At 45.7% G+C, this 23,938-nt stretch overlaps 1 pseudogene; it reads left to right on the forward strand.

Moving 5' to 3' along the window:
* The first annotated feature begins 684 nt into the window (after positions 1-684).
* Gm19596 lies at positions 685-22,859 on the forward strand (annotated as a pseudogene).
* The last annotated feature ends 1,079 nt before the right edge of the window (positions 22,860-23,938 follow it).

Raw genomic sequence — 23,938 nt, forward strand, 5'->3', positions numbered from 1 at the left:
TCAGCCCAAGCCTCTGCTGCAGGCAGGTCTATTCCACACCCGGCACCCACAGCCAGAGTCCCTTCTTCCTGTGTTCCCATCTGGATATCCTGAAGTTCCCCATCCATGGGCTCCTATGGACCACGCCCTCCTGTTCCAAGCTGCCAAGTGCTCCTATGCTGAAGTCACCCTGAGCAGGTAGCACGGGGGGGGGGGGGGGGGCTGGGCTCCTGTTCCCATAGCTACGGTCATTGATTAGTTCAGGGTCAATGGTCATGCGCCACTCCACTTTGTAGAGCTTGCTGTGGTTTAAGATGGTGACAGCAGGACTAGAGTGATGGCTGTGTGACTAAGCATTTGCTCCTCCTCCAGAGGACTCACATTTGGTTCCCAGCACCCACATCAGGCACCTCCAGGGGATCTGACATCCTTCCCTGGCCGCTGTGGGTACCTGTATTCATGCCTGTACCCACACACATGACTTAAAAATAATAAACCATCTAAAGATGGAGACAGGGACCGCTTCCTCCTCATGCTTCCCCCTGTAGTTACTGGATGGAAACAGAGGTGCGCCCTACTGACTAAAAATATAAAAGTGAAGGGGCGTGTCCAGTGCAAGGGAGGAGCCAGAGTCTTCAGGCATCTTACTGCAACCTTTGATTAAAATATCCACCATGTCTTAAAGCAGGACACAGGCAGTTGATCATGAATGAGGAAATCATAAGGTATGTCTAGACTTGGGTCCCAGGGCCACTTATGAACACCAGCAACTAGAACTCACATAATGAAAAAAATCAGTATTAACAACCCAGCAATTAAAACTAGTTAGTGAGCAATTAAATGTACAACTAAGTCTAATGTTTCATTCACAAACCAAATGCAGACACTTTCAGAATAGTTATTAGAATAAACAGAAATGATAACTTGGAGGAAAATGGAGGTAAAACATGATAAATTTCTCATTGAGAAAGGAAATTTTTTTCTATTTTTGGATTTTTGAGACAGGGTTTCTCTGTGTAGCCTTGACTGTCCTGGAACTCACTCTGTAGACCAGGCTGGCCTTGAACTCAGAAATCCATCTGCCTCTGCCTCCCGAGTGCTGAGATTAAAGGCATGCACCACCAGAGCGAGAGAGAAGGGGGGCTTAGGGGCTCAGTGGGCAGAGCCTCTGAGACTGATGAACTGAGTTCTATCCCTCGGAACCCATGTGGTGAGAGAGAGAACAGGTTCCTACAAGTTGTCCTCTGATCTCCACATATACACTGTGGCGCTCCTACCCACAAAATAAATGTTTGTTTTTTTTTTTTTAAATGGGTTTTTTTTTTTTTGTAATGAAGGTAAACTAAATGAGAATGTAAAGAAAAGAAGAGAAATCACAACTTTAGATGAGAGATTTTATGCCTTTTTATCCCTACACCAAGTAGATAAAAGTATACATTAATAGGTAAACACACCTGTGTGTGAATATAGCAGGTTTCATTAACAATAAAAACATATTGGCTTAATAGATATGCAAATAGTCTATAAATCAGAATGCACATTTCTTTCAAATGGCTGTGGAGCAGTTATAAAAGAAGGAAGAAAGGGAGGGAGGGAGGGAGGGAGGGAGGGAGGGAGGGAGGGAGGGAGACAGACATGAAGAAAAGAAGGAAAAGAAGAAAGAGAGGAAACAGAAAAATGGAAGGACCAGGTAAGTAGCCCAGCCCCTCCCCAATTCAATTCACTACCACTCCCCAAGATCCCCACCAGATGGCAGCAGCTCCTTGCTTTCTGGTGTGTGTGTGTGTGTGTGTGTGTGTGTGTGTGTGTGTGTGTGTGTGTGTGTGTTTTCTTTTTTAACTCAGTAGCTTCCAGCTAAGCTCTCTTTTTTTCCTCACTAGCAAAAGGACTAACTGAAAACTTTGGGCTTCCTCACTCACCTCAGAACACACCTGAGTACCACACATTACCGGGTACCCACTTGAGGACAGCCACCCCAATGGCTTTAGCTCAATCTAGACAAGGTGCAAACCATTACACAGGAGCCAGTCTCCAGAGGCATCTCTGGTATGGGATGAGCACTTAGGTCGCCTGGGTCAGGCCTTAGCTTCTTCTTCTGTACAACAGAGAAATAGAATCAGAACATGGGGGGCCCTGTGCAGAGACCCCACAGATGCCCAAAGCCCTGGAGGAGGCCAGGTCACACTCTGGGAGTTAAGGAGAAGGGAGTGAGTCTTTCCAAAGCTTGACCACATGCTTGCTGCTTGCTGGGGAAGTGCTTTGTTGTAGGGAGATAAGACAATGTCTGCCCCTGCCTTCTCTGATGTAGGACAGTCAATTGGCAAAGAAAGCTCAGAGCCTGCTGATTATATTGATCTTATGATATTGATCTACACATACCAGGAGTCACTACCATGATCCAAAGGTAGCAGTGGCTCTGGATCCTGGTCACAGTCTTCATGGTGAGCCATCTAGAGCTCCCTGGTGCTGGCTGAGGATGGGTGACTGCACAGATGAGAAGCAGTGTTGGGTCGCCCCCGACTCTGTTGTCACTGCCCTTCTCTTGCTCCTTCCTGGAGGGTCACACAAATGCCTCTCATGACAACCAGGGTGACCCAACCCTTGGATACATTTTCCCCCACGGATTGCATTTGAGAATACTACTCGTGATGGTCCCCACATCACGTAGGTTGGCCGTGTCCCTGACACTGGGCTTGCTTCTGAGAGACTGTTGGAGGTCACTGTGGCAGTTTTTTTCTCTCCCACTGTGGGTGGTGGGGTTTTCTGGCATGGCCTCTTGCTCTGGCCCTGCAAAATTCTTCTCCTATCTATGAATATTACCAGACCAACCACTGTCTCCCCTGTAAAGCAAGGCTAACAATGGTTCCCATCTCACTGGGATTCTACTATACCAAACACACTGGGCTGTTCTGAGCTCACAGAATAGAGTGGAACAGGAAATGTGTGTTAGTTATTGTTATTATCATGCCACAAGCACCCCTGGGTGTACATCAACAAAGACTTAAAAGAAAAAAGGAGTCTGGGAGTCCTGTCGAGCATTAAATTGCATCTGTTCAAGCCTGGCCCAACCCTGCATATGAACCACAAAAGGATTTTTGAAAAATCTTGCCTTCCATCTTCAATTCTCACTAGCTACACAGAATATTCGACAGCAATTTGTCTTGCAGAAAATTGACATAATGGGTAAAATTAACTCTCATGCCCAGTGAATGGGACAAACTTTGCTACCATGTATGAGGGAAACAGCCGTGTCCTTGGAGAACTCACTGCACTGCCTCCAGGGGGCACACTCACCCATCCATGCAGAAATGTCCCCAAAGAAATGCTAATTTCCACACACCTCTCACGTCACATGCCTTGCAAAGATATCTTTTGGATCTGGCCTTAATTACCTAGTCAAGCCCACCTGCTAGGCTCAGGACACCATGCTGGGTCGCACACAGCCTGTGTTTCTGTGTGCTATTAACCTACCCTTTGCCTGACCCTCCTATATAACACAGCCCCCTTTGGAACTGCCTCCTCCCAGTGACCTTGAAATGAGTGTGGAAGCCCCAAGAACAAGTTTATTCACAGGCCGGCCTGCAGGGTTCTGCCCACCACACATTACTGTCAATCTTTTCAATAGCAAAGAAAGAAAAGACTTCCCGTCCTAGTTGTCACCCCCCATCCTGCCCCTCAATATTTTTAAGTGACTGTCATTGTCCCTGACCAGACTGAGGTTAGAACAAGTTGGCTTTCCTAGACAGATCTCAGAAACCACTGCGGGGTTTCAACAGGATAACGTATTAATCTAGGACAACCAATGTTGTTCCTCCCATGCTGTCAAGTCCTCAGAAATCTCAACTAAGCCTGGGCAAGCACCACTGTCCAGGAAGTGAGGCTCATGGTGTCACAGCCCAAGGGCTGTCCAGGAAGGTAGGATGGGTTCCAGGGACAGGAATTTTGTTATATTCCCCATTCTACTCACCATTCTATGCCACCTCACATTCTACTCTGTAGAGAGTCCTGAAATCTGTGGCTAGATGTTTTTACATGTATAGGAGCTCCGGCTAGCAGCCTGTGGGCTGAGCAGTCTCCCTCCTACCCCACAATGCCAAGCAGCTGACCTGCAAATTGGGAGCACAGCTCTCCTGAGGCAGATGGCACCCTCACACCACATCTTCAATGACTGGCAACTCACAGGGCACTACTACATATTACCATTTACCCCATTTGTCGTTTTTTTTTTTAATTCTATTTTACTTATTTGTGTGTTCATGGTACCTAAGTGTCTGAGTATATGTGGTGTGTGTGCCTGTACATTCTGGGAGGCTGGAAGAGGCACCTGTGAGTTCCTGGGGACATTGTCTGCCTGTCCCTGTGAGGCATGGGCTCTCTGAACCTCAGCTAGGCTGGAAGCCAGTGAACCCCAGCCATCCTCCAGCCTCACTCAGAACTGGGGTTCAGGCTTTTGGGGGGATGCCTAGCTTTTATGTAGGTGCTGAGATCCAAACCCCTATCCCCATGATCGCAGAGCGAGAGTCTAACTGCTGAACTGTTTCTCCAGCCCTTATTTCTTCCATTAAAAGGAAAAAAAAAAGTTACTGAACTTTCTTTGGGGCAGGGAGCACGTGCCTTGCTGCATGTGTGGAGGCCAGAGGGCAACCTGCTGGCTCTCTCCACCACGTGAGTCCTGGAGATAAGACTCAGGTGGTTAGGTTTGGAGGCAAAGTGCCTTTATCCACTGGGCCATCTTGCCAACCCCAGTTCTGTCATTTTTAACATAGTGAATTCGGGATAAGGAACCTTCATAAGAACCACACTGACAGGGTTGAGGGTGGACCCCATGCCATTCCTGGGTTTAGGTCAGTGTTGGTTCTTAGGGAGCTGAGATGTCCTGCCAGGGTAACAAGCGCAGGCTCCTCCTCCTCCCAGGGCAGGGAGGGGTAATTAGTGTGTCTAGGAGATTCTAGAGATTTGGATGAAAGGAGGCTCAGGCTGTCATTACAAGCCTTCCCCTTATCACGGCTTTTAACGCCTATTTTGGTAAGACATGACAGTTGGTCCTGAGGTCTGATTGGGGTGGCTGCCCTCATCTGAGGGAGCCCCTTGTGCTTTCCGGGTAGATTTTTCCCTGGGGTAGCAGAGGGGTCTCTGGGAGGAGGCCAACTGTCTGAACACATTCTGAGAAGTTCATGGTGAGCTGTCTAGACTTCTCCAAGACTTCCTTGAGCATTTCTGTCTTGGGTGCCTCCCACTGCTTGCTCCTTGAGAATGAAGGTTCCCAGGCAAGGTGATACCAGTTTACACACAGCTATGAACCATTGTTTTTGGAAGAACTGGTGTATCTTGTCACAACTGAGACGAGAACTGGGAGCTGGGGGTGGGGGTGGGGGGTGGTCAAGACAAACTTCTCTCTCACAATAACAAGAGTGAGTCACTAAAGAATGATTCACAATTATCCCAATGGCTTTCAAATAAATACCCAGGGCCACCCGTGACCTCCTGCTCTTATCCCCAAAGCCTCTGGGTTCAAAAACAAACAAAAAACAAAACAAACAAACAAACAACAAAAACCCCAGCATATTCCCACCCAGAAGACTGTGTCATCCAAACAATGAGACCACTGTCTCTTTCTTCCGTGACAGGAAAGACACCCATGACTACAAGCTCCTATCTGAGTCACTGTGGGCTGGAGTGGGTCATCTGGAGCAAGAGGAAGGTTATCAGTCATTGGGTTTCGGGAAAAGCTAGACCCAACCTGAGAGACAGAAAGTGAGCATCTTGGGACAACTGTAGCCCCCAATCTTCTAGTCACGGCTGGGAGTTCTGGGGTATGAAGGAGGCTGAGGTGTGAGAAGAGCTTCACAAACACGGAGTCTTCTCAGGGTGATGAGTGTTGCTACCCAGAATGCACTCTGAATCGTTCAGAGGCAGGGTGGATGTGGCTACCCAGAATAGACTCCTACTGTTCTCAAAAGTGTTGGACATTGCCACCCAAAATGCCCTTGTCTGTGTCTTCCCAACAGTAGGATGGAGACCGATACCCAGAATTCTCTGCATTCTGTCTGCACTCACGAGAGGAGGGATGAGATGCCCAAATCCTGGAAGGTCTTTTTAAAAAATATTTTCCCTGCTGCCTTTTGCCAAATTTAAAATTTCATCTTCATCTACTATGTATCATTTATTCCATTTGTTTAACTCTCAATGAAGTCTGTGTTTTGTTTTAAGACTCTATTATTTAGTTTCATGTACATGTGTGAGTGCAGATGTGTGGGCAGAGACCAGAAGAGGGTGATGGAACCTCAAGCTGGAGTTCAAGGCCACTGTGAGTCCCCGGACCTTGGTGCTAGAGATCTGGGTGCTAGGAACTGAACTAAGCAGAAAATTCTCTTAACCTCTCTAGTCTTGATCTCTGAGTCTTGTCTTCTTTTTGAGATATGGTTTCTCTGTGTAGCCCTGGCCATTCCAGAACTTGCTCTATAGACCAGGCTGGGCTTGAACTCAGAGATTTTACTGTCTCTGCCTCCTGAGTGCTAGGATTAAAGGCCTAGCCACCTCTGCCAGGCAATCTGCTTTGTTGACAGCTGATTTAAAAAGCCTTCTTTGAGCTGGGCGTGGTGGTGCACGCCTTTAATCCTAGCACTTGGGAGGCAGAGGCAGGCGGATTTCTGAGTTTGAGGCCAGCCTGGTCTACAAAGTGAGTTCTGGGACAGCCAGGGCTATATAGAGAAACCCTGTCTCGAAAAAAACAAAAAAACAAAACAAAAAAAAAGCCTTCTTTGAAATGTAGATTGACTCCCTGCAGTCTTCCTGGGTCCTCTTCTTAGCTAGCTGAGAGAGCCACTTGTCAAGGACTGTGTAGAGAGTTGGGTAAGCCCTCCTGACTGAAGAGAAGACAGTGGTGCCAGGGAGAGGTAAGCCTGCCATGCTAAGAACAGAAAATCTGTTTTTCATACTGTTCAAAGCTGACTTGTTTCCCCTTCAAAATGTACATTCAAGTCTGAACGGCTTCAACTTATGGCCTGGCTTTCAAATAGAGTCCTAGCAGATGCAGTTGGGTAGAGCAAAGCCAAGCAGGACAGATGTGGCTCTAATCTAGCAGGCAGTGTCTATAATACACAGTGCAGCACAAGAGACCACTCTGGGGAGACACATATCCCTCCAGACCTAGGGGGGAGAAGGCAGGTGTGGTTGCAGGCAGAGACCAGGATAGTGCCAGGGAATTCCCAAGGCCACTCGACAGGAAAAGAAGGATCCTCTTTAGAGCATTTGTGGGAAACAAACAGCCATACTGCCCCCTTGATTTTGGGGTGGTATCCTCCAAAACTGTTAGAAAGCACAGCTTATTTTTTATAAGCCACCCATGCTGTGGCAAATGCACACACACACACACACACACACACACACACACACACACACACACACACACACACAAACACACACACTTCCATACATTGTGAGGGTACTAGATTCCATTCTGGAGTCCCCTGAGTGACACAGATGAAATCTTAAGGAGGGACCCACTCCCTCTTAGTTCCATGTGTGAATGGTATCGAGCTAATAGCTGTTGGGTGTATCCTGTGATGGGTTTGGGCAGATGAGCAGGAATCCCCTCTCAGGGAGGGGGCCTTCATATCTCAAAGGCAAGGTGGACATAGTCTGAAGCCTGGAGCAACGGTCTCTGTCCAGCCTCCCAGATCAAACTTCAAGGCCATCTTTAGGCTGAAAGCCAGACTTCAAAGTCTAAAGGTTTCTTACAAAGTCAAAAAGGAAATCTCTCCTGCTTTCTGTTCCTTTTTACTGTATTTCCCAGATTTCTTTAAATGTGGTTTCAATGTAATGAAAAATTATAATGGTTGGGTCATGAATGTTTCCCAGAGGCCCATGTAGTGAGGACTTGGCCACAGCCCATGGTGCTGTTGCAAAGTGGTAGTGTCTCTAAGTGGAGGGTTCATTAGAGAAAGTTACATCACTGGGGTGTGTTGCTGATGGGGATACTGGTACCCAGGCCGTCCTCTTCCTGTCTTTGTTTAGCCCATCATGAAGTAAATACCTTGTCCTTTGCCACCCTGTACTATCACCATGATATACTCTGGCACCAACAATCCCAAAGCAACATGGCTACACAAGCAGCATTAGGCCTTGAAGGCTGACACAGGAAACTTCTTCCCTTGAGTTCATTATCTTGGGCATGTTGTTAATGCAGCAGAAGGCTGACTAATACCACTGACACTTAGGATGTTGTCGAACTTGCATTTAAATGCTTTCTACTTACGTATCACTTGTTTGCCTCCATGTTTAGTGTAAGGCACATTCTATACTAGTATATAATATAATATAATGGCATGTTTTAATACCTCTATAGAAAACGAGAGGCTCGCTTAGGAAGAGTTGCCAATATTTTCCATGCCGTACATTGGGCATCGCAAAAGGCAGCACAGCCTTAGAGGCAGACACTAAACACCGGCTCCTCAGAGGTGCTAGTCTTTTAATGTTTTCTGATAATCTTTGTTTTGTTGAGGCACATTGTTTCAAACATCAAATTGATCTGGGAGAATACAACACAGCTCCCTTCCCACCTGTCCCTACTTTACACGTGCTGGGTCCTAACAGCTGCCACTGTGAACTGTTGTCATCACCAGACTGCACATCTCTGTGTTTCTAGCTCATGTTGTGAGAGCTGCTGTCTTGTCCTTGAGCCACAGACTTCCTGTGGTGGTAGATGAGAATCTGTCTCTCTTCCACCACCCCAGTATCTTTACTTCCTGTCCCCTCCCCTCCATGTAATTATTACAGTCCTAGGCCAAATCAATGGTCTCTGCTAATGTTGTCATGCCTGGACAAACATTACTCACAGCCCAGCCTTGCCCAGTGGTGAGGTTTCCTTCCTTACTTTTTGTTTTTAATCTATAGTTAATAATTGCCTTCTTTTTATTGACTTAATTTTTTTTAATGTATTTTTACCTTCCAGAAGTTACTCAGAATAATTTTCTGTTTAAAAAAAAAAAACTATGAGAAGCATGAACCTTTCCTCTTTATAATCTCCCCCATGTATTTTGCTATAGTGATTGAAAGCCCATTGACACAAGCTTTGTGTCTCTAATGTTGCTACTGAAAAAACCAAAGCAATTCAGATTCTTCTTTTTTTTTTTTTTTTTTCTGTCTTCTTCCTCTCTGAGAGCTTGTAGGATGTTCCCGTTGCCCTCACAGTTCTGAAGCTGTGTAATGATGTACCTTCGTCTGGATTTACTGTTAAGCAATTGGCGAGTCCCAGAAGACCATTTGCGTCTAAAGAGTCATGTCCGTTGGTTTTGGGAAATTCTCTTACGCTGTTGTTGATGATTGTTATTGTCAATCTCCTCTGCTCTCTCTTAAATTGCTACTGGTCATATTCGGATCTCGGATTTCTTCTAGTTACCCTCTGATGTTTGTACGTCATCTCTCCTGCTTTCTGTTTCTTTTATTGTATTTCCCAGAAGATTTCATCCAATGTAGTTTCAGGTGTTTCTATTGAGTTCTCATTTCTCACATATTTAAATTTTCTTAAATGCACACACATATACTAAAAACTAAAATAAAATTTTCTGTACAAAATATTCAGCATTGTACAGTCTCCTAATTTTTATTTTCCACTCCCCATTCCACTTTTTCAGTTTCAACATTTTGTATCCTTTGCATATTTTTATTCATCCTCCCCTTGTGAGTATTTTTAAATCTTTTACATGTAGAGACAGTAGATATATTCAGTCGGGCACCTTAAACCTGGAGGCCCTTGTGGCTAATTTCAAACTACAATTATAGCTAACTTTTATTGATGAATTTGAATGATTTGGTTTTACTTTTGTGTCATATACCTGGATGTGCCTTTGGAGACCAGCAGAGAGCATCAGAGCTCCTGGAACTGAAGTTTCAAGTGGTTGTGAGCCACCTTGTGGGTCCTAGGACCTGAACTTAGGTCCTCTGCAAACACAGAAAACACTCTCATCTGAGCCATCTCTCCAGCCCTTCATCTTAATTATCGATTATAGTCACCCACCCACTCTCCTAACTCCCTCAATCCTCATGCAGCTCATAGGAGGAAACTCACTGTGACTCAGCAGGGAAGCCAGAGCATGCAGAGGAAACGTGCCTTGTACAAAGTTTCCCATTGAGGAAGAAAGGAGAAACCGTTGGGATTGAGACGCAGAATTTAGCCTGCACTCTGTCTCATCTCAGAGTTATTACAATCCTTTCTTTTCATCTAAAGTTTGGTTACCAAAGACAAAGAACATGAAAGGATTCCCTTCACTTCTCATCTAGACAGATAACAATGCTTAGCAGAGCTGCCGCGTGTCAGGCTGTGCACAATTCCCATTCAACGCTCAGCATTCTCAAGTGGTAGTTATTAATTGGCATTAAGTGGTAGTTATTAATGGGCTGGCAAGATAGCTCAGTGGATAAAGGTGCTTGCCATAAGTCTGACAACCCAAATTCAATCCCTAAAACCCACCTGGTAGGTAGAGAGGACAGACTCTCAAAAGCTGTCTTCTGACCTCCACACTCATGCTGTGGTGAGCATCCCCTCACCCCATATCACACACAATAAACAATAACTTTTTTAATTACCACTGAGGCTCAGGAGCCTTAAGGAATTTGCCAAATGTTCATGTAACTTCAAAGCCAAGGAGACTCTAAGCTATGCTCAGAATTTTGGGAAGTGTCTATGGCCAGGGCAGAACAAAGTGTGCTGTGTCCAAACACTTAGCAAAGTAAACATTCTGTGGCTCTTCACTCTAGTTGTCATCTTCAGGGGTCCAGGTATGCATATGGGAGAGATCGCCTTTCTCTGTGTCCATAGCAATAATCTTCTCTTTAGGTTTTACCATTTTAATATTTTAATTTGGTGCTGGTATTCTTGTATTTTAATCTGTCACTGTCACTTATTTTCTAGTAGTGACTATTTTTCTTCAGTTCAGTTATGCCTTTTAAAAAGTTTTGTGTGTGTAGATTTGTGTCTCTCTGTGTGTGTGTATATATGTGTGACACTATGCCATGTGTGCGCAAGTGTGCTTAGAGGCCAGAAGAGGGCGCTGGATCCCCTGGAGACAGAGTGCATGCAGATAGTTGTGAGCTACCCACCATAAGTGCTGGGAAACAAACTTGGGTCTTCCGCAAGAACACCCAATGAGTGTGACTGAGGTGCACTCATTCAGTCACTGGCTGGAATTGCTATGAAACAAATGTGTTGATGGGCCTAGGGAACAAAGTTGGGTTCTTGTTCCATCACATTGCCTGTGATAAAAGATCCAAAGGGTGCTTCTCATGGGAGCCACACTTTCTATGTTCTATACTTATAAAAGAATTGTATTTCAACCTGAAATTTTGTGGTTGATAGTTTAGCAGGATATAGAATCCAGAGGCAAATTAGTGTTCCCTCAGAACTTTGAAGGGTTAAGTCCATTGTCTTGTGGGCTAGAGGGATTGCTTAGTGGTTAAGAGTGTGTACTGTTCTTGCAGAGGACCTGATTTCAGTTTCTAGCATCCACACTGGGTAGTTCACAACTCCCTATAGATCCAGCTCCAGGAGACTCCACACTGGCCTTCGCTGGCACCCACACAGGTGTGCACTTACATACATATACTCATATATACACGTAATAAGTAAAATCAAACATTGAAATCCATTGTCTTCTAGAATCCAGTTTCTGATGAGAGCTCTGATATCGATCTGACCTCTGTTTCACAGAATATGTGTCTGTAGTTCCATCTGTCTATCTTTATCTCTTTTCTTTTAAAATCCATATCTCTGCTTTTAGTTAGCTACCTTTGAACTGTAGAAATGTGTTAAAGATGTGTATGACTGACAGCGCTATATGAACTTCATGTGTGTGAGGTTTATGCATGTGTGTGTATAAGTGACATGTGTGTGAGTGACACACGTGAAAGCCTGAGGACAACACTGAGGGTGGCTGCTTTATCATTCTCCACATTACCCCCTTGAGACAAGGTCTCTCACCCACCTGGAGCTTTCTGCCCTTTGGCTCAGTACACCAAGCAAGCCTCCAAGATCTTCCTGCAGCTACCTCTCCCAACACTTGGTAGCGGTGTATGTGCACCCAAACTCTGCATGGGTCTTGGAGATTCAAATTCCAGTCTTCATGCTTATGTTCCAGATACCCTTACCCTCTTATCCTCTGGGCCACCTCCCACCTGGACTTTTTACATTGGAAAATGATTTTCTGTTCTCAGCAAAGTGTTTTAATCCTGCATCTGATGTGCTTCCTGTTTCCTTGCTGGGTAGCATCTTAGTTGGATAACTGACTTTCTGAATTGATTCTTTAAGCTGCTCGTCTGTCCCGGAGGGTCCCCCTGGGGCCTCGTGTTCTGGAATATCGTTTTGACTTCATCTTTTAACTATTCTCCTAATCTTTCTTATTAGTTTCCTTGTTGTCCCATCTATGGACACCCTGCTTTTGTTTTTGTGTGTATCTTCACAACATCTCAAAAAGATCCTAATTAAAGACTTGGATTTCAGTTGTTTTTGCTTCTGTGTTGAGACAACTCTTCCGTGGACTGTTTGCACACCTCTGTCGTTTCACTCACGGGGTGTTTGGCTCCTCCCTGGGGATTGTCCCATCATCCATAATGATAGAGAATGGTTTTGGTCTTCTTCCAGAGCCATCACGGGGTTCCCTCCCAGGGCGTGTCTGTTTTTCTCTCCCAGGCTCTCTTGGGATGGGTGTGCTGACCAGAGGCCTGCAAGGCTGGGGAGTAGCTCCTGGGAACTAGCACACAGATTGCCAGCCTGAGGATGGGGTTCCCCAAGCGCATACACAGACCTCTCCTCCCAAGGGCTCCCACTCTGGCAATCCTCTTGGCCTCAAATGTAAATTCAGCATCTCATGAGAAGAGCCTTGATGTGCAGGGAACAACGGGGCTTCCTGTAGACAAGTTTCTAGTGACACTGCAAAGGGTAGGGGACTTTGGAGTAATCCCTTTGGTTGGGCTCTTTCTTTCTTATACCTGCTCTGCATCCTCCTACCAACTGTGACAGGGGCTTGAGATGAGAGAGCGTGCAGAGGGGGTGATGGCTTCTTCCTTTGCTGGTGCTTCCTCTTGCATATTCTGGGACATTTTGTTTTGCCCTGTTTATTCATCTAACATGTGTGTATGTGGGGGGGGGCATGCTCACCCATGCATGTTCACCCATGCATGTACTTGTGGAGCCCACAAGTTGACACTGAAAGTCTATCTCTTACTTTTCATCTTACTTTGGGGGATATGGCCTCTCACTGAGCCTAAGGTTCACTGATTGGCTAGTCCGACAGGCCAGCAAACTTCTGACATCCACCCATCTCCAACTCTCTAGAACTTGAGTAATGGACACATGCTACCACACCTGGCTTTCATCCAGAATAAAATAACGCCCCAGATTCTGAGGATATGAACTAGAGTCTTCACTTTACCCACTGAGCCAAATACTCAGCCCTTACTCACCAAATATCTGACACTTTCTTTTACTCTCTAAGAAATATTTTGAGGGTTGAAGAGATAGCTCAGCAGTTAAGAGCAGTGACTGCTCTTCCAGAGGGCCTGAGTTCAATTCCCAGCAACCACATGATGACTCATAACCACCTGTAATGGGGTCCAATGTCCTCTTATGGTGTGTCTAAAGATAGTGACAGTGTACTCACATACATAAAATAAATAAACAATTCTTTTTTTAAAAAGGAGAGAAATATCTTGAAGCCAAGCATGATAGCACATATCTGACATACCAACACTTGGGAGGTAGAGGCAAGGGGGAGCAGGAGTTCAAGATCATATCTTTAGATTCATAGAAGTCCAAGACTTACCTGAGTACACGACAAAACAAAACAAAAAGAAAGAAAAACAAAACAAAACAACAACAAAAAACGAGGGAAAATAAAACAAGTCAAAAAGAAATGTGTTGAACCTTCTCCCCTACCAAGGACCTCTTTCCCAGTTCTTCTATGGTACAAGTTTATGTTGGCTGTGATTTTTCTGAATCTTGAGTGGAAAGGCGAGAGACTGCATCCAGCCTGGCACATTGAACTCATAGCCTGGCTCCATCCACAGCACATACAGAGTAAGAATCCTGCTGCTTGCCACATCTCACTCCTCACACCCTAAACACTATCCTCTCCTCTGGAACCCTGTGACAGCCTCCTCTCCTCTGGAAGCCTGTGACAGCCTCCTCTCCTGTGGAACCCTGTGACAGCCTCCTCTCATCTGGAACCCTGTGACAGCTTCCTCTCATCTGGAAGCCTGTGACAGCCTCCTCTCCTCTGGAACCCTGTGACAGCCTCCTCTCCTCTGGAATCCTGTGACAGCTTCCTCTCATCTGGAAGCCTGTGACAGCTTCCTCTCATCTGGAAGCCTGTGACAGCCTCCTCTCCTCTGGAACCCTGTGACAGCCTCCTCTCCTCTGGAACCCTGTGACAGCTTCCTCTCATCTGGAACCCTGTGACAGCCTCCTCTCATCTGGAACCCTGTGACAGCCTCCTCTCCTCTGGAACCCTGTGACAGCCTCCTCTCCTGTGGAACCCTGTGACAGCCTCCTCTCATCTGGAACCCTGTGACAGCTTCCTCTCATCTGGAAGCCTGTGACAGCCTCCTCTCCTCTGGAACCCTGTGACAGCCTCCTCTCCTCTGGAACCCTGTGACAGCCTCCTCTCCTCTGGAACCCTGTGACAGCCTCCTCTCCTCTCCTCTGGAATCCTGTGACAGCTTCCTCTCATCTGGAAGCCTGTGACAGCCTCCTCTCCTCTGGAACCCTGTGACAGCCTCCTCTCATCTGGAACCCTGTGACAGCTTCCTCTCCTCTGGAACCCTGTGACAGCCTCCTCTCATCTGGAACCCTGTGACAGCTTCCTCTCCTCTGGAATCCTGTGACAGCTTCCTCTCATCTGGCATTGTGGAGCTCACATGTTAGGCATCTTCATGCTCTGGGACACTGGTTTCAGACTGGCCTTCCCTCCCCATTCATAGTCTCATGTCATCAGACTGTGCCTTTCACTCCCTCTGTGGACTTCACTTTGTCTCTTCCTGTGATCTTGGACGTCCTGGTTAGTCATTCCTGGGTCCATACCCTTGACCTTGTCATTACCAACAGTACCAATTTCAAGCACCCATTCTGACCACCCTGTGTAAATATCACCTAGCCTTGGGACCCAAACCCCAGCAGTTCTGACCAGCTCTTCCAGTCTGCTGATCTACAACAGTCCGCAGCTTCTGCTCTCACTCTATGTCTTGCCTGGACTTCTCCTCCACCCCTCTGCAGGATAGAAAGCAGAGATCAGAAGGAGCAGGAAGTAGAGATGGGAAGAAGTGGGCTATAGACCTCAAGGCCCGCCTATCAGTGGCCATCCAGCAAGAAACTTGTACAGTTTCTTTGACTTTTCAAATCAGCTCCACCAGCAGCTGGAGCCCAGATGTTCAAGTGTATGAGCCTGCAAGAGACATTGCAGAGTCAAAATATAACAGTGTAAAGTCCAAGATCCAATCTTACAACTTCTTTTTAAACTCCCTCATTCTCTTTCACTCTTCATAGTATATCACCAGAAGGGGAAAACAAAAGCAAAAATAACAAAAACAAAACCCACCTATTTCAACCATTTGTCTCTGACCACACAAAATATTTGAGGAGGGTGGCTCTAAGTGTGAGAACACACCAACGGGAATTTCACCATTCTGAGTCTTACCTTTGTTGGTCAGTTCTACAGCTGGGGCATGACAGCTCTGCTCTTGCAGAGATCCCAAGTTCCCAACATTCACATCATGTGGCTAACAACAACCTGTATCTCCAGTTCCAGAGGATCTGATACCTCTTGTGGCCTCCATGGGCACCTGTATACACATATCACACACACACACACACACACACACACACACACACACAAATAAATCTCTTCAAAAATAAAACAAGTAGGTTTCTTGTGAAGTGGCACACAGTTGACCATTTGATATTTTTTTAATAAGTCATATTTAGTTATTTATACTGTTTGGAGTGATGCCTAGTGTTTGTGTGTGTGTGTGTGTGTGTGTGTGTGTGTGCGCTCGCGCATGGGTGCACTCGTGCCCAGAGGCCAGAGGAGGGAATCAGGTGTCTTGCTCTACCACTCTTTTCCCTTATCTCCCCACCCCATCTCCACTGTGCAAAGTCGCTTTTTTCTGACTTCTGGGTCAGTCACTTTCTTCCAGTATTGACTGATGCTAAGCCACTGCTGCCCACATGCATGGCTCCAGAGTCCTCTGTGCCTCCTGATCCCTTTGCTGTCATGCACCCTGCCCCGCCTTCCTCCCTTACAGCTCCCATCAAGGTTTTCTCTTTAATCTTGGTTTTATCAGTTAGGCCTGCTAGTATCTGGAGTTTTTTTAATTTAATTTAATTTAATTTAATTTTTTGTTTTGTTTTTCTCTTGGACTTGTTTATATTTAGGTAGTAGTTTATCATTGGGGGGTCTCTAAAATATTTGGACCTATGCTTTCATATATTATTTTTATAATTTTATTATTTTTATAATATAAATTTATATTTTATTATTATTTTTTGTGGAACTCTTGAACTGCATCTCTTAAAATATTTCTCGTATCCAGTTCTTCCTGTTCACCTATAACCTTTCCCAGGCCTGCACCACCAGGGGGCGTTTTCCAGCTCTCCCTTCTCCCTGTCTTTCCTAAGAGCCTGTGGGGAAAACCTCTGTGAGTGAGTGCTTGTGCCTCTGCTGTCAGACCCTGCTTGCCCAGATCCAAGCCCACAATGGCTGCTGGCAGTTGGTGATGTGTTTTGCTGGTCTCTTCTTAACCACTCGCACCTGCTGTTTTGCTTCTGTGCCCCTGCTGGGCCACAGGTGATGGTTACTGGGCCCCAGCTCTGCTCACAAAATCTCTTTTTGGAATTCAGGCAGCTAATTGGCTTGTGGTGTCAACCCTCTGTTGCAAGAAAAGCTGTGGGTATATAGCCGTTCAGGGTATGGTGATTCTCTCTCTCTCTCTCTCTCTCTCTCTCTCTCTCTCTCTCTCTCTCTCTCTCTCTCTCTCTCTCTGCTTTCTTTCTTTTTGTTGTTGTTTTGTTGATTTGAGTTTTTGCTTTGAGACAGGGATTTGGGGTACCCAGACTGACTTCCAACTTCCTAAGTAACTGTATATGACTGTGAACTTCTGATCTTCCTGCCTCCACCTCCCTAGTGACATGCATCACCATACCAGGTTTCCTGATGCTGGGGTTAGAGCCCAGGGTACCACCTATGCTAGCCAATCACTTGACCAACTGAGTAGCATCCCTGGATCCCATTTCCCCACTCTGTAAGTGGAAATTGCATCTCCTCTGCTGACACCACTTTACATTTAGGATGCCAGCCAATCTTGTTCTTCCATGAATGACCATTTTCCCAACCTCCTGGACAGTGGTTACCACGCCCCTTCTCCTGCTGCAAGCTTACTGTCAGCTGACAGATCGAAAGAACCCTTCACCATTTCTGCCATAGACACCTATCCACCTTGTGTGCACCGCCTCCTCCCTGAGCTGGGATGAGTGGCTGCCATCAGAGGAGGGGCTGGCAGCCTTGTTTGCCCATCAGATCCTGGTACCCAGCTTCCCCAGGACACTGCTCAGCAACAAAAACCTTATTGTCACTTTCTCATATTTTCTGGATTATTCACATTAGTTAATATTTATAAAATATATTCAATCAAAAAAAACCAATTGTTGCTCACATTAGTTAATATTTATAAAATATATTCAATCAAAAAATACCAATTGTTGCGTTCTTATCTTCCTTGGCTACTGAGAGTTGTCTGTTCATAGTCCTCCCATTTTTCTTGAATTCAATCAGACCTGGATCAACTCAGCCCTCTGACTGAACAGAACTGTGCAGATGAACAATGATCCCTGAGTCACTGGGTCTGAACTTATTTCTCAGTCCTCACTTTAGTTGGTCATACATCTTCATTTGCCCAGACAGCCCTAGTCTATGTCCATGTCTTTGCATAGTTAAGAAAGCTTTCTTTTGATCTTAATAGTGTCACACAAAGGATATTGTTTATTACCCACTGTCCCTATCAGGTGACACACTTGATTGACTGGTTGTGCATGTTGGGGTGTATATGTGCCACAGCATGTGTGTGGAGGTCAAAAAACCACTTGGGGGAATTGGTTCATCCTTCAACCATATGTGACCAGGGAATGGAGCTAGGGCTCGGTGGAAGCACCTCTACTCCCTGAACCATCTTACCCACGCAGCTCTCTCTCCCATAACACATCACCTTCTATTTAGCCTCTGGACACCTCTTCCTTACCTTCTCCTCCTCATCACTGTAAAGCCCTAGAGACTAATGGTACAGGATGTGCCTCCTCCAGCCTCACCTGTTGGGTGGCATTCACTACTATGTTTAGTTCTGTGATTGCGAGATTAATGTATTTACCAACTGTCACCACAAAAGCAACACAGAGCAAAGAGACCTAAAATTCCCGTGACTTAAAACCACAGTAATTTGTTTCTGTGTGCGGGGCAAGCTGGGCAGGCTAAGCAGGTTGATGTGCAGGCACCAGCGTGGGCACAGGGTTGCCCTGTGTGTCCCAGGATGGATGGACTTTGCTTGTACTGCTTTGCACACCTTAGCCTCCTGGTTCTTCCTTGTCATGTAATAGCACCCGAGAGCCTGTGCCACACTCTTTAATGTGCATCCACTCAGACAGATACCTGAGGCCCACCTCCATGTCCCCTTCACTGACTGAATGAAGATGAGTTGTAGATCAGCTGTCTTTCTTGACAAAGTACTTTTAAAAAGCAACTTAAGGGAGAGAAAATTGATTTGGACTATTCCAGTGAGACTCTGTGTCAGAGGCCTCTACAGGCTGCACGTTCTGTGCCGATGAGCTAGCCCAGCAGGTAAATGGGCTTGCTGCCCTGCCTGGCGATGTGAGTTAGATCCCCAGAACCCAGAGTTCAGCTCCCACAAATTATTCTCTCACTTACACACATGTCATGGTGCACAGACATACATGTATGTGCATATGCACACACACATACAATAAATTTCAACAATTTTAATTTGTATAATTTATATTCTCAGAATGATGGCATTTCATTCTATGGCCATTTATAGAAATGGAGATCAGGGCTGGAGAGGTGGCTCAGTAGATAAGAGCATTTGCTGCTCTTCCAAAGGACTCAGGTTTGATTCCCAGCAACCCCATGGCAGCACACAACTGCCTGTAACGCCAGGTCTAGAGAATCTGATGCCATCTCGAGCTTCTGTGGGCACCAGGCACACACACACACACACACACACACACACACACACACACACACACACACACATGGAGTGTATTTACATGCACTCATACACATAAAATAATAATTTAAAATTTCCAAATTATCAAAAGAAATGAAGGTGTACCTCATAGGTCTCCTTCATGCGTTTTGCCTTCTCCTCCCCAGTATAAGGACTGAACCTGGGGACCCACACCAGCCAAGTCTTCTACCAAGTGACTGTCATCCCCAGACCTCTTGAGATTTACTTAGTCTCTTAGATTCTATCCCTGCAGTCTCCTGGCCAGCAGATGATGCCTTCCTCCTGCCAGGCTCCTCAGGGAAGAACGTTCCAGACTCTAGGGAACTTGGTCTGAGAACTGGGAATTCTTTGTCCTGGGTTCTGGCCATCCCGGTTCTCCAACAGGCACCTGTTGGGCTGGCATTTCCTGGCATGCACCCGTGGCAGCGTATCTCTTTGTTGGCTGACTTTGGGCTAAAGGGAGGTTTGTTGCTTCACGGCCAGGTATGCTGGGACTTAGCTCAGAGGAGAGAAGGGTGAAAACAAGCTCTTGAGCAACTTGGACTAATAGAGTCTTAATTAGTAAAGTGCACTTAACTTTTGCACTGCCAACCCAAACAGGCCGGTGTAGGCAGAAATTTTTTGCAACCTACTTTTAATAAGGGTTCAACCACTCCTCTAGCCAACCATGCAACAGCGGTAGTGAAGAGAAAAGTTATTAGGATATGGGAGAAGTGGACCTGTTCAGCAATAGTTCTTTGGGAGCAAGCTCAATCTTCTTTGGCAACAGCTCAGTCCTGTAGCAAACACCAACTATGACTCAGCGGCTGCAGACCAGTTCTCTAGACAGGCAGACACCACACACGAACCAGCAGCTACAGTCCTGTCCTTTTGGTAGGCAGACATCAGGCACAAGCCAGCAGCTGTAATTCAATCCTGAAGGAACTGTTAGGCTCGCCAACCAGCCTGAGGTGAGACCTTGGACGCAGCAAGCTGCCACAGGAACCTCACAAGCAGTCCTTGGGCGAGATTCTCTCAATGGCAGCATTATCATAAGTTGAGCTCAACAACGCTATGTAAGGCGCACCAATACGCGTGTGTCGTTATCGAAGAATAGTGAGGCAGAGCAAACCAAACCAATGCTCAGTGCCTGTCTCTCACTGTCGGTGGGGTCATATTTATACTCCTTTATCCTGGGTCCTTTTATGTGTTTGCTTTTATGTGTTTGCTTTAGCAAGATGTCCTTTCACCTGTGTGCCCCATCAAAACAACATTTGACATAACTAACTTTCCAAAGAAATGTGAAGTTTCCACTTCACATTCCTCTTTCTGTCCAAGAATTGTCCTTAAGATGGTCATTAGCAATCTGTACACAATAGAAATAATTGTAAAAACCATCACATTTTCAATAAATGGAATATGTACAATACAGTCAAATAATCTAAGAAAACAACCTTATATACAATACTTCAAACATAACAATTTTAAAATTCCATCAATATACAATACTTCAAACAAAACTACTTTAAATTTTTATCAATCCCCGATCATAGCCAATAATAATCTTCCATCCTAGATTATAACAATTATAATACAGGAGTATCTACCAGATCACCTCTAATTTCCTTATTTGCTGTCCCTAAAATTTCATGAATATTAATTTGAGTGCTCCATTGTTGTAAGATCGCTTTCCCATAAGCTTATGGGTATGTCAGCCTCAACTTCCCCGTTTGCCCTTTGGGTCCCACACAGGTATTCCATCAGATACTTAGTCTTATTCGTGATAATTTACCAATTTCTATAAATTGTGTTTAAACCTTCTGAGGTGGCCAATCTGGATTCCAAGACTTTTGGGAAAGTATACTAACACCAGCTCCTGTATCTACCAACCATTCTATGCCCACACCATTCATTTGTACCATTCATTTGGGTCTCTGATCATTGCCAGTTGTTTTCCAGAACACATGTCTCCCAGTGCTCCCAAAGGCCCCTGTTCGTTCAATGGGAGCAGCATTGCCCTTGATATAAGGAAATAATGACAATTGAACAATTTTATCCCCTGCTTCAATTTGCATCTCCTTTTTCACATTTGCCATGATTTTTATTTCTTCCTTGCTATCCCTATCAACTATATCTGTACAGACAGTAAATCCTTGAGAAGTTAATCCATTTCTTCCCAAGATGATTCTGCCTGTCCCTGAAGGTAAAGAACCATGCACACCAGTGGTTAACTTATAACCTTCAAGCTTTGGGGATAATGCAAGAGAGTTTTCTGTGGCCAGATCTGTAACATGGATAAGATCAAAAATACCTAATTTTCTTGCCTTCTTGGTACCTCCTGAATTGGCTCCTGTCTGGAATTGGAGTGCTCTGTTTCCTGGCTCCAGACTTGCCTGAGAAGGAGAGGAGAGAAAGAGACACCTGGAAACTGAATGGTCAGTAGAAGTGACGTCTCTGCTGTTACCAAAGGAGCCTGCTCAACTTTGATCTTCCAAAATTTACTTCCTGGGCTATGGGAGATGTCTGCAAAAAACACCAGGAAGTTTAGGAAGGATCTGTTTCAAATGCCTTGAAAGTCCTAGTGATTATTCTAATCTCTGTGAACAAACCCTTGCCAGTCCTTCTGTCTTTACATTCACAAAACTACCAACTCCAGGGGAATTTAGATGGTGTATTGATCAGTTGGCTGTAATAAATCCTGTAGAAATAGACTGTGACGGTTTGTATGTGCTTGGCCCAGGGAGTAGCACTATTAGGAGGTGTGGCCTTGTTGGAGTAGGTGTGTCACTGTGGACGTGAGCTTAAGACCCTTAACCCAGCTGCCTGGAAGTCATCCACTAGCAGCCTTCAGATGAAGATGTAGAACTCTCAGCTGTACCTGCACCATGCCTGCCTGGATGCTGACATGTTTCTGCCTTGATAATGGACTGAACTTCTGAACCTGTAAGCTAGCCCCAATTAAATGTTGTCCTTATAAGAGTTGCCTTGGTCATGGTGTCTGTTCACAGCAGTAAAACCCTAACCAAGACATAGACCCAGAGGAGATTCGTCATCAGGCTTCCTACTTAAGTCGGTCTCGAATAGATAAAGACGTGAAAGACAAAAGACAAAAAGCCATTGAAGAGTATTTTTTTACTAAAGATGTCATTGTACCCTCTCCCTGGACTGATCATGATGGAAAACAGCTTTCTGAGCTTCATCCCAGGAAATACCTAAATAGCAATAGTGACTCTCCTGTTGAGAAAAAGCTGACTCTTCCTTCTGAGAAACGCCCTGCTCCCTGCCAGACTCTGCTGTCTCTTCCTATAGATTTTAATTTTTAAGCTATATTAGGCTTTTTTTTTTTTTTAGAAAGGATGGCTTTATGAACCAATCTCCTGGGAACCCCAGTTCTTCATCTCTCAGAAGAAAGCTTGGTTTTTGGTGTGAAATAGGAGCATCTCTGACTCCTCACCTTCAGCGTCTCCTGGAAGTCCTCCCAGCTGTGCTCGAGGCTCTCTTGAGAGATAGTTTTCTTCTACCCCCAATTCAGTTTGGGGAGCATAACTACAGGCCCACCAGCACTTCCTGAGGTGGGCAACTCAGCCTCCTTTGCTGACAGGTGTGGGTTAGGGCCATAAACTGTAATTACTACTATTCATTGAAGGCCTGGCTGCTGCTGTACCCCTGGTGGCTGTTTTGATTGGTCAATGGACTACAGGCCAGCCTTGCTTTTGGCTGTGTGCCATATAACTGCATCTCAAAGCACTCTAAAAACATTCATTAACCTCATTAACACCCCCCCCCCCCCCGCACATCCAAATACTGGGCACCATCAAACCTTTTCCAAGACTCTGAAAATGCATTTGCTTTAGACTTGGTAGTGCTTGACTTACTGAAGGCAAGGACCAGCCTTCCTCAAGTCTCTCAAGCAAGTCACCCTCTGATCCCCAGACCATGGTCAGTCTGCTGGTCACCTGGTCTGCCCCTCTGTCATCAAGCCCAGTGCCTGCCTGTCCTGCCATGCTGAGACATCCTTTGTGAGGCAGTCACCTCCCTGTTTACTAACTTCCGTTTGAGAAGATAAGATCTTCCCGATCACGTCACCACCCCTCAATCATCACGTCACCATCCCCCAGTAGCTGTTGATCAGTGTCTTCACCAGGTCACCCCTGTGGTAAGAGGAAATCTCACCTTTCTATCACCATGACACCCAGGTCTGAGGTCACAGGGCTGGGCTGGGTATGAATGTGGGAGAAAAGGTAGTTTTCTTCCCTTTATATTTTCAGATTTTTCTCATTCCCCACCCCAGAGGGGGGAAAAAAAAACAGAAGAAAACCCATAGAGTACCCAGATGTTAGGAGACCCCTCAAGTACTCCCCGCTGGTGTGCCTGAGGCAAGCCTACTGCTCTGCCACACCCATGAAACCGTGGCTCACAGCAATCCAGACCTCATGTGTAGGGAAGATATTAGAAAAATCTCCCTGCCAGCTGTCAGGCGAGCCCCTCAGAACACCAGGCCCAAGCCCATGTGCACCCTACCCCCACACCAAGCCCCACACAAAAGCTACAGTGCAAGCCAGATTCCTGGAATGTTTGTGGCTTTCCTCCTGGCTTCCACGAGTGACATCAGGCTGACCTGTCCAGCTCTGACAAGCACCAGGGATGAGACCAAGCTAAGCACCCCTCTCTGCTGAGTGAGCAGAATATCCCCAGAAGT

This window comes from Mus musculus, chromosome 6, assembly GCF_000001635.26.
Source record: "Mus musculus strain C57BL/6J chromosome 6, GRCm38.p6 C57BL/6J".
Lineage (NCBI taxonomy): Eukaryota > Metazoa > Chordata > Mammalia > Rodentia > Muridae > Mus > Mus musculus.